Genomic DNA, 11917 nt, shown 5'->3' with positions numbered 1-11917 from the left:
CCACTAAAATGAGGACAAAAAAACCTCAAAAATGTTTTATTTTTTAAAAATATATAAGCATTAATTCTCCTTCAAAATGATTAAATTTAAGTTTTTAAGTTTAATTCCGTGTTATTTCTATCGTTTATGAAGGGGATTACCAAAGCACTCGGTGTTCTGGCCCTTCTGTCAAATTTAAAAACTTTTTGTGGCCCCCGAGTCAAAAAGTTCGCCCACCCCTGAGTTATGCTGCCCCCTCAGTGATGCTGTGTTCACCAGCTGGACTGAAGAATGGACTCTCTGAGCTGCAACCAATCAAAAATGAGGATTCCTCAAGTAAAGTTTGTCTTTCTGGTATATGTAAAATTCACTTTTCACTAAATCACATGTTAAAGTCAAGGCCCTGGGGCCGGATCCGGCCCTCCAGATCATTTATTTTATTGTTATTAATGGCCCGATGTTATCTTGCATTTATATCTAACTTGTATAATTTTAACAAAATATATTTTTATGGAGAATAAAAAATGAAGGTTATTTGTGGTTTAACTGGATTCATTCTGGAATAATATTCCTGCCTGTTTATTACTCAAAATAATGTTAAAAAGTTTTAACAGTTTTAAAGTTTTAGAAATTTGCATTCTGCTAGCTTTTTGGAGTATTTTGGCATTTACTAAGATTTTTAGGCTATTTTGGATTGTAAACAATATTTCAGTCACATGTTAGCTGTTTTAGCTAATTTAGGCTTTTTTTTTTGTTTTTTAGGCTGTTTAGGTCTAGCTAAAATTTACATGCTAACTGTTTTGGTTAAGCTAAGTTTTTTTTGTTAGTTTTTTTTTAGACTAATTTGGCATTTAGCTATTTTTTAGCTAGCTATCAACTTTTGTGTTTTCAGCTATCAATTTCAGCATCTTCAGCTATCAGCACTAGCATGTTCAGCGGCCAAATTCAGCTTACAGCATTCACAGTAGCATTATCAAAGGTAATGCTAAATATCTAGTTCATACTTATGCTAAAAAGTTACAGTTTTAAAGTTTTAAAAAATGTAGTTTTAGAGCAAGGGTCTCAAACTCGCGGCCCACGGGATGATGATTTGCGGCCCCCGTCTTCATATGAAAGATTACTGTTGGTGCGGTCCACAAGACTGAATGATTGACAGTTGTTATGTGCAGAGCTGAACGAACCAATCACAGTGAGGTATATGGCACTGGAGGCGGGACATCGGCGGGCTGTCCAGTACCTCCTCACTCATTCATTCATTCATTCATCCAGTCAGCTGGGCGGAGGAGGAGCCATGAAGCCCTGGAAGTGCTTTCACACTAAATGATTCTTGTGCCTCGCCCTCTGACGCCGCGGAGCAAATTCACAGCCTGCCGCTTGTCTAAAAGCGAGTTCCTAAGATGCCTGTCTTAGAATGAATGGGAAACATATGGAGTTTTATTTATGTCAAAACTCCACGCAGAAATGAGACATATCTGCACGGACAAATCAGACCCTCGCAAGCGCTCTTTTCTCCTCCACCAGCAGAAAAAGTCCTCGCGAGAGAGACTAAATACTTCCGCATGGCTTGTGTTTAAGTTATATTTTTGCTTTATATGCGTGACCACAGAAATCATCCATCCATCTTCTTAACTGCTTCTCCCCTTTCGGGGTCGCGGGGGTGCCGGAGCCTATCCCGGCTACTGATGGGCGAAGGCGGGGTACACCCTGGACAGGTCGCCAGTCTGTCACAGGGCCTCAATCACACACCCATTCACTCTCACATTCACACCTAGGGGCAATTTAGAGTCACCAATGAACCTATGAAGCATGTTTTTGGACGGTGGGAGGAAGCCGGAGTCCCCGGTGAAAACCCACGCATGCACGGGGAGAACATGCAAACTCCACACAGAAAGGTCCCAGCCGGGAGTCGAACCGGGGCCTTCTCGCTGTGAGGCGAGAGCGCTAACCACTGCGCCACCGTGCAGCCCACCACAGAAATCAAAAATTTGAAAACTGGAAACAAAAAAAAACAAACATTTAAATGCTAATATATATATATTTTTAAAACTGTTCATAATTTTTTTAGGATTGTTTAATACAAGCAAAAACTACAAGTGGGTAGTTTAGGTTTTATTCTTTAATATTTTATTTAATCATGTTAAAAACCAAAAAAATGAAATGTTTACACCTGCTAATGTCACTTTAATATTTAGAACAATGAAGTACAAACGTTTCCAAAGGTTTGGTTGTAACACTTTAAAAAAAGAAATATTTACTTTGTAATTTTATGTTTATTTTACAAACATATAACAACATTCTCACAATAACGTTAAATTACAATAAAAAAACTATACAAAGTTTAGATCATTTCTGATGGAGATTATCGTTCTTTTATTTCTACATCTGTAACTTTTTTGAATAAAACGTTTCCTCCTCGTCAAGTCTTTTCGGCAAAACCAAAAAAAGAAACATTTTTTGTTTGTTTCTTTAAAACTCTTGTAGCCGATTTTCATTTGCCCATTAAAACATTTTATCTTTTGTTAATTAAAAGTGAAAATCGGATGTTTTTCAAGTAGAAAACATGCTGGCTCCTTATATAAAGAAACAAGTGTATTAATGGATAAACATTATGAAACAATCAGCTTCTGAAAATAATTAAATTGCCACCAAAATATTGAACTTTCATAGCTAATTTTTTAAGTGATAGTAAATTGAATGGGTCTGTAAGTAGAGTAAGAACAGAAAATAAAGATATAAAGATAACAGAAAGGAAAAACCCAGAGACGAAGTTTCCAGTAGAATTCACCACAAGCTAATTCAGTTAAACTTCTGGGTTTTTACTCAGACTGGTGGGTGGATGTAATCTGATCGCATAACGAGTCTTTGAGCAAACATATTTTATACAACATTATCAAGAAAAATGTATTTTATATGAATATTTATATAAATTATAATATTTAAATGTATGTAAATATATTATTTTATAGAATCAAATGTAGTTTAAGTTTAGTTTCTGAAACTTCTACTAAAGTTTGGCTGGAAAGGGTCAAATCAAGTGTTTTTGTTGGAAGGTCTTTGAGTCGAGATGAGTCTGGAGCTTCATGATTAGGTGTTTAAGAACAAAGATAAGCTCATTATGACCACCTACTTTGGAATTTCTCAGAAGTGAAAATAATGGAATAAATTGATGATCTCGTCAGTTCAAAACGCTGACTCATCAGTTCTGAAGGCCAAAACGGATGAACAGACTTTGCTGTTTGTTTTTTTAGCATTCTGGTGGTTTAAATGCTCAGCTTGAGGTTGATTTACTTTGTGATAATTCTATAACACAGCTCTTTTAAATGTTAAATAACTGACTTTTTCTTTTAAATCATTATTCCTATTTATTTTGTTCAGATACATCAGTTTAGTTAGAATCCTTGCGGTACTTGTACTTATACTGTTTTAGGCCATTATCCACCATTTTCTAACTCCTTTTTCAAATTTTGCTCATTCCATTTGCATCTTTAATCATCAAAGTTTCATTTTTAACACTGGTAATTTTTTTTTGCTATGCTATTATTTAGAAGTTATATAAACACATAAAAAGCAGTTTTTGCAATGAAAATATTTTTTAGGTTTAAATAATTTAATTAATTTCAGCTAATCAAGCAAGTTTCTTCAACATTTTAACTTTATTTAAACCTTAATGATTTTTTTTTTTCTAAACATCCTTCAGTGTCTTTAGAAACTGTTTTTATTCTTCTTGAAAATAGTCTTCCGCATGACAGTTTTAAGCATTCGTAATGATAAAAATCACATTTACCACCAGAGTTAGTAACCATAAAAATAAATTGAAAAAAACAGAGAGTTTCCTGTGTTCTTCTCTTTATTTAAGTCTCTGCACATACTGTTGTTTTCTTTTTTTTCCTTTCCAATTTTGTTTTTTATTGTGGAATTCAAACTACCGAGGGAAGTTCAAATTAATAATCCCAACAGAGAGTCACTACAGATCTGCCGTTTACAGCTGTTTTCTACATATGTATTTTTTGTGAATTTAAAAAAATAATTTAAAGTGAGTTTTTTTTCCACTGAATTATCTCGTATAAATTTAAATGACTTTAACTTTTGTCCGCTCTAACATTCAGTCCTCCTGGTCCCCCTTATGTCTGTTTGTTCCTTCTGCATTCCTGCTGTTTCCAGTCAAGTCGATCTCCGAGACGACAAGCTTTACTAAAAGAAAAATGCACCAAAACAGAATGAGGCCTTATAATAAATAATGCACCTTAACCCTTTGAGTTCAGCTCTTAAAGTTCTTTAAGGAAACGGGAAATAAATACATTTATGAACATTTACAAGAGCTTAAAAAAGCCCCTTTTTACTTGATATAATCAGAAATAAGCTACATGCATGTTTATGAATAATTTTCCGTACAAACTCGTGTTTTTTAGAGATCTAATTATTAGTTGTAGTACTTCCTGCTGTCAGGAGGTGGCAGTAGATTCAACACGTGGTTCTGCTTTCTCATCTCGGTGATTCCTGGTTTGGATCATTTTATTACACTTTCATGAGAACATATAAACATAGCAGAGAGTTACAAACAGGAATATTTCTGAAAATAACTTCCAATCTTAAAAATACAGAAGTTTTGCTTCAATCAAGAGAAGACATTTTGGATTTACACTAAATTAAAGTCTCCCTCTAATGAAAGTCCTGTTTTTTTTGTTTTTAACATGTATGTGTGGAATTTTTCTTATCAAAGAGAACAAATGTAATAAGAAATCATTTCACTTTTGCATTTCTGAGTATTTCTTCATTTTAATCAACATGAAAAATGGCTTTTTAGGACATTTATGTTATGGGATTTTGGTTAAAACCTTTACAATCATAATTAAAACACTACTGAAAAAAGGGGACTTTAAACACTATTATATATCACATTACCTTCTGTCTTAACCCTTTTCTTCATATATTTTTAAATGCCTTTATGCTGTCTTTTTTTACTTCATTTTTGAGGGTTACCAAACACCTTTTTAATAAGGAAATAAACAATTATTTAATAAAAAAAATCCCAAAATCTGATTTTCCAAATTCGTTCCCATCTTTTTGTCTCTAAAACAAAATCAGGTGTTAGCATCCAGATTACTTTTACACAGAATCTCATCTTTTTTTTGGTTCTAGACCAAACCAAACAGATTAAAGTGAAGGGGAGGGAAGTAAAAATATTCTGACCTTTTCAGGTTTGAAGTGGAAGCAACTATTTCATCTTTACAACTAAACAAATCAGGACAACTTAAGTAAAAAAATCACTGTTTGAAACTTTTATAATATAAATGTTTGTGTGAATTTAATTTCTGAAGCTTAAATTAAGCACAAATGTTTTTGTTTTTTTAAACCTGAAGGCATTTATTTTAAGTTCCAGACTGCTTCAACATTGACCTCTGTTCATTCTTAAAATAAACTTAAAAAAAAAAAAAACAATCAAGGTGTTCCCAGAACATCACGACAGGACAAAAGGTCAACTTAAAAATATCAAATCCTATTGGTCGTTTTGAGTGACTTTGACAGTGAAATATTGACTCCAGTGGGAATATTTTTATCCGGACAGAATCACATCGATGACTGGTTTCTGTCCACACCTGGATTAATTGTCCTGAGCTGAGCCGCTCTGGTGCCTGCTCTCTGTAAAAACACAATGTTCCCTGATAAGGAGGGAGAACGTTTCTCATCCTGACATTTCTTATGTAACTATGAAGACCACTCAGCCTCATGAACTGCAAACATGCAAGCACAACACACAGGAAGAAAACACCGGACTGATACTGCAATCAAATAGTTTTGTATATCTGTGGAAAGGAGTTGTTGATGTGAAAACAAGAAAAAGGAAGAGGAAAAACAGCCTTACTTTATCATTATTAATGCAGAAACAAAGATTTGTTGTCCAAGATTTCTCTAGAGGAATTTCCTGGAAGTTATCAGTCAGATCCAGATAATATTAAGCACAAATGAATGATAACAAAGACGAAAGAATGTGTTATTGTTATGTTTTTTCGTGCAAAGGCTAATTAAATTTGGTGCAGGTTGGATGCAAGAGAAGCTGCAAGTTGGTTGATAGAAGCCTAAAAAAATGTGTTAATAAACGGAAGCAATACAAACCTGAAAAATTAAACTAGTTTATTTGGTCCTTGTGCATCACATGCAAACTTTACAGGTTCGTTTAATGCTAAAATATTGTTCAAATGTTCATTAGGTTCTTGAAAAACTGTAATAAGAACATTCCAGTGATCTATTGCAAATAAACATAAATCATTTAATTTTCACATTTGGTTGAAAAAACAGGTGTTTGGATTTCAGCCTTATTGAGGCAGATTACATAAAAAAGTAGAGGATCCTGCTCTCCTTCTTTGCTCCACTTAACAAAAGTGTGTTTCAGGTGAAAGGTCACAGCAGCACCAGAGGCCTCTAATGGTCGACTAGGGAGCTCAAGTGTGGGTGTGGATGCAGAGGCAAAGTGTGAATTTTCCACACAGTTTCACGGGAGGCAAATCTTCTCCCTGACAGATGGAAAAAGATTAGAAATCAGCTGACAGAGCCGTTTCTGCCCAGTCAGCAAAGTAAACTGGGCCGCATATGGTTACAAAGTGGGAAGAAAATGTGAACCCGATTGGGGTTGTCTCAGTTTCTGTGATGACCACACCTGTGTTTGCCCACATTGGCCTAAGTTGACACTCAGTGGGTTAGCTCGACATTCTAGCCTGCCACCCGGTGGACAGCAGAGCTCGCTAGCTCAATACACTGCAGCTTGATACACTGGAGCTCACTAGCTCCATAAAGCGGAGCTCACTAGATCACAACAGCGGAGCTTGCTGGCTCGCTATACCAGAGCTTGCTAGCCGAGCTCGATAGCTCGATAAAGCGAAGCTCACCAGCTTGATACAGCAGATCTTGTAACAGTGTCGCTCACTACAGCAGAGCTTGCTAGCTTGCTACATTGAAGCTCGCTAGCTCACTACAGTGGAGCTCGATACACCAGAGATTGCTAGCTTGCTACAGCGGAGCTCGGTAGATCACGTCAGCGGAGCTTGCTAGCTTGCTATAGCAGAGATCACTAGATTGCTACAGCAGAACTTGCTAGCTTGTTACACTGGAGCTTGCGGGCTCTTTATAACAGCGTTTGCTACAGCAGAGCTTGCTAGCTAGAGTGGAGCTCGCTGGCTTGATGCAGCAGAGCTTGTAACAGTGTAGCTCAATACACTGGAGCTCGCTAGCTTGCTATAGTAGAGGTTACTATTGCTACAGCAGAACTTTTTAGCTTGATACACTGGAGCTCAATAAAGCGGAACTCACAACAACGGAGCTCGCTAGTTCAATACAGCAGAGCTTGCTACATGTGGATCGTACTAGCAAGCTACGCCCCTACTGGGAGGTTCGGTAGAGTAGCAAGATAACCCACTCCTACTTAAGCCAATGTGGGCAAACACAGAGGGTCGACCTCAGAAACTGTGGACAAACTCATTGGGTTCCACATTTTCTGCCCACTTTAAAACCATATGGGGCCCTCTTAGCCTTGCTGGCTGGTTGGTTACCGGCTGATCTCCAAGTGACATTTCAAACCAGGAAAAGAATTCATGCCCCAACCTTTTCATGAGCTTCAGACCTGCTTGCTGAGCTGTCTGAGAACTGCGGTTCAGGGCCAGATGTCTGCACCATCAAAGACTTACTGCATTGGATTTACAGCAGGATCCAGGCTGCCACAGGTGCAAGGCTGATCCAGCCAATCTTATTGACTGATTAGATCTTTCAGAATGATTTACTGAAATCGCACCCACATTCATGAAAGATTTGGGCTGCTCCCATCCTCTCCTCTGTTTTTGATTAAACTGGTTGCAGGATGTGATTTACAAACACTAGTCTGGCAGCTCATACCTCTGATATTATATCACAGCCAAAATTGACCACAACAACACTAATAGTTTACTGTCTGGGAGCATTTTTTAACATTTCACATTTATGGAAGTGTGAAAATCAGCGATCAGTTATCAACAACTCATTTGATGTCAACTGGTCTGGAGAATCAGAACTGGACAAAGGAAGTAGCCCTCCTCTCTTCAGAGGTGGGTCTTTGCATAGCTCAGATTTGACTGATCAAAACCAGATCTTCCAAAACAGCTCTAGTCTAGATGAAATCTCACCTATCATGGAAAAAATTTTAAAGGTAATTCCAGCTTGTTACCTCTCAATTGGTGTACCACAAGGTTCTGTTCTCGGCCCTCTTCTTATCAGTCCATAGAACTGTAATTCACTTACACCAGGGATCTCAAACTCAGTTTACCTTGGGCCCACTGAAGGTTTTTTTGTCCACTGTCCATATTTTTGGTCCATTGTCTATGCCTACTGAACATTTATATTGAACATTTAATCATGTCTATGTACTCCTACTAAGTAATGTCCTGTGAAACGACAGGAGCTAGCAATGCTATCGACTGCTGCTAAGGACTTTACTGACGACCACATCCAACCACAATAGCAAATGCAAAGTTTTAAGCATCACAAAGCAAACACAAAGCCATCGTCTAAGCATCTAAAAAACATGGACATCCAGAAGATATTGCTTAGTGGTACATAGACATGAACAAATGTTCAATACACTTGTTCAGAAGACAGACAGAGGGGGGAAAAACATACTTTTGGCACAAATGGAACCCCATAAAGCTCTGCCTGCATGTGTCAAACTCACATACAAATAGTCACTTTCTTAAAAAAGGAAATCTTATGCCTATTGTATCTACAAAAAATGTTAAAATTACAATCTAATAAAAAAAGTGAATCTGGTTCATTCTTTCACACCTTTACTGACAAAGTTCCTCCTATCGTCATGAGTTTTACATTCCCAGTTTGATGTGTGCGCTATCTGCAAACATCTGGGTTTCCCTTCAACTTTTTGTCTGATCTTCCTATTTGTGCAGAGGCGAAGTGGAGACACGACAAGGCCACCAACTGAGCCTGTGATGAATAATGACTCACGTTTTTTAAAGAGGCTGATTTACTGCATGATGCTTGGAGTGGATTCACAATGAAAAACAGTGCAAAAAACTGCTTGTGGTGTCTGAGGGTCTCTGCAGTTTTTTTTTAACTCCCAATAACTACCACAAAATATTTTTTTCTACTATTAGCTAGAAAATGTTCATTTTAGGCTGCTTCTTTAATCCCACTCAGTCACATGTGTGTTGTGTTTCCTGAAGTTCCATTATTATGAAACTGTACAATTTCTTTTCAATTTAACAATAAATAAATAAATAATAATAATAACTGCACCTGCCCAATCTAACCCATCCAGCAAAGTCAGGTGGGCCCCATATGGTTTAAAAGGGCAGAAGATTTGGGCCCCGAATGGGTTTGTCCACAGTTTCTGTGGTGGCTCCACCTGTGTCTGCCCACATTGACTTAAGTGGGGATTCAGTGGGTGTTCACTAGGCAGCTGGCTACCGTAGTGACCAAACCGACTTAGTGCCAACTTAACCATTGTGCTATCTATAGATTTTTAATAAGAACTGGACATAGCAAGTGCTGAGGTCCCCCATAGGAGATGCCTTACTTTGGGGCCCCATGAAATCAGGCCAAAGCCTTCGCCGTCTCTTCCTGGCACGTCTACCGCCGTATTACAAACAATTGCAACTCGTCAAAAGGAATAAGTCCGAGTCGGTCTGAGTCACATTTTTAGAGGAAGTACTGTCAACCAATCATGAGTGAGTTTGTTCTGGTTTGTTCGAAAGAATGTGTTAAGAAGGAAGCATCAGAGCAAGAATGATTATTCTGACAAATAAAATGACTGAGAAATCTGTCTATTTCTCAGTGGAAGTCTGTGGGACTTTGGCCTTCTTGCAACCAGCGGGTACTTCCTACTTGGAACTCGAGAGGGGAGAGGTTACGATGTCTATTGATATTTATGTCAATGGTGCTTTCCCAGGAACGCTGAACTTTTTTTTCCGATTATTTTAGACCTTCACTGGTGTCCATAGCAGACATGACCACCATCATCCACATTTTTCATGGAATGAATAACACGTCAAAGTAAGGCTTGGGTCATAAAATAGCACAATAGTTAAGCCAATGTTGGCAAACCCAGGTGGGGCCACAACAAAAACTATGGACAAACCCACATTTTCTGCCCTCTTTTAAACCATATGGGGCCCTCTTATCCTTGTATTTGTATGTTCTCTTGACAGATGTCACACACATTTATCACTAATTCAAAATATGTGTTTTCCTGCTGGAAAAAGTCAAAACATATTTCATCTGTCGCTGATTTAAAAGAATTTCTCCTCACGGATCGGCTGTCTCTTTTTCAGTTCTGTGCATTTCCAGGAAGTATAAATACCTGCCCTCTGCAATGAGAAAAGTTATTTCTTGGATACTTAATTTTAGCTTTGTTATCAGTATCCTGAAAAGTTCAGACACACAATAGTTGTGTAAATGAATCAAGCAGTTTCGACTGCAGTCCTCTTGCGTGAGCGAGCTGTCACTCCTCCTGGTACGTTGAAGTTGACGTCACGCCATGACAGAGGATGCACGAGCTCTCACGAGACTCCCACAGAAGGGTCAAGGTGGGACCGGCAGGAAACGGCGGGCAAGAACACAACGTCCTCTGTGAAAGAAGAGACCTCTGCATCTTCCCTCCATGTGGATGTGTCTCCGTGGAGAGGGATGCTTCCACTTCCTGTGCATGCACACAACAACGTCCCTTGACGATACAGAAATGCATGCGGCTCCGGGGAGAGATCCCATCCTGTCTTTCCTGTCGTGTTCGGCCCAAACATGCAAAACAGACGTGTAGTGTACTCGGAGCATGGCGGTTTTATCACCTCCTTGTTGTGACAGTAAGAAAACCTCCCTAAACTGAGGAAGATAAGAAGGAGCCCCCTAAGAATAACATGGAGGAATTCCATTTTCCATACCATGCAGTGTCAAGCACTCCGTCTTTCATTACTTATTTATGCTCGCGGACAAACTGTTACACAAGAGCTGGGGTTGACTAAAGTCCAGTTCTGGGAGAGCTGACAGCTGTTTCAGACTCATTTCTATACATATTTTCAGACCTTTAAGCAGCAGCTATAGCTTCGTTTCAATGTTTGTTAAAAGATGGACAGTGGGCGTTGTCTTTTTTGTTTTTCTTTTTTATACCATAACCCAAAAATATGCAACTGTTATGAATAAAAAATCTGTTTTAAAAACAAAAAAATGCAATTTTTTTCTTGAATTTTAAAATAAAGTTTAACCTATAGGAGTAAATATGAGCTAATGATGACCCGAAACATTCATCACTGTCAAATGTTTCCTCTTACTATCAAAAGTAAAATTCTTTGCTCGTCTTTTTCCTGTTAAGACTAGGGCTACATATCAATAATAATTTCGCTTCACCGGAGATTGGATCGATTTGATACCTATTTTTTTATTCTTTTGATCTACAATTGAATTTTAAGTTTACACATTTATACACATTTGTTTAGAAATACATTAATAATCTACTATATGTTATGAATATATTAATATTAATCTGATCCAGTTCACATACTGTAAATGTATCAGTGAAATAATGAGATTGTTAATATCATCCAGTGTTACATGGATTCTCTAAAGGAGAAGTTCTAACAAAAAATGTTCAGATCATTAACATTGGAAACATTGTTCTGCTTCTGGAGGAAGTTTCAGTTTGACCACTAGGTGGAGATCGCGCTATAGAAGTACACCTTATTCCAGAAGAAGAAGAAAGTATGAGCAAAAAAACAATGTTTTAGACTACTTAAAAAAATATTTCCATAAAAGAGTTTCGAAAATTTATGCCTGTGATTTTATTAAGATGTTTATTTAGTTAGCAATATATTTTTTTTATTTTACCGAGCATTAGCATAAGCCATCCTATGGGAAATTCCATTGAACGTTAGCATCAAGCTAGCGGATTTAAGCTTTATGTGCTGATATA

The 11917-nt window shown here is 37.5% G+C and overlaps 1 protein-coding gene across 1 annotated transcript in view; it reads left to right on the top strand.

Annotated features, from left to right (window-relative positions):
• Positions 1–11917, top strand: part of med23 (mediator complex subunit 23) — a gene marked incomplete in the record, with an annotated part of 129350 nt that overhangs the window by 64363 nt on the left and 53070 nt on the right.

Source organism: Oryzias melastigma, linkage group LG24, assembly GCF_002922805.2.
Source record: "Oryzias melastigma strain HK-1 linkage group LG24, ASM292280v2, whole genome shotgun sequence".
NCBI classification, from domain to species: domain Eukaryota; kingdom Metazoa; phylum Chordata; class Actinopteri; order Beloniformes; family Adrianichthyidae; genus Oryzias; species Oryzias melastigma.
The sequence above is the reverse complement of the archived record's forward strand: the minus strand, read 5'-3'. Positions and strand labels throughout refer to the sequence as shown.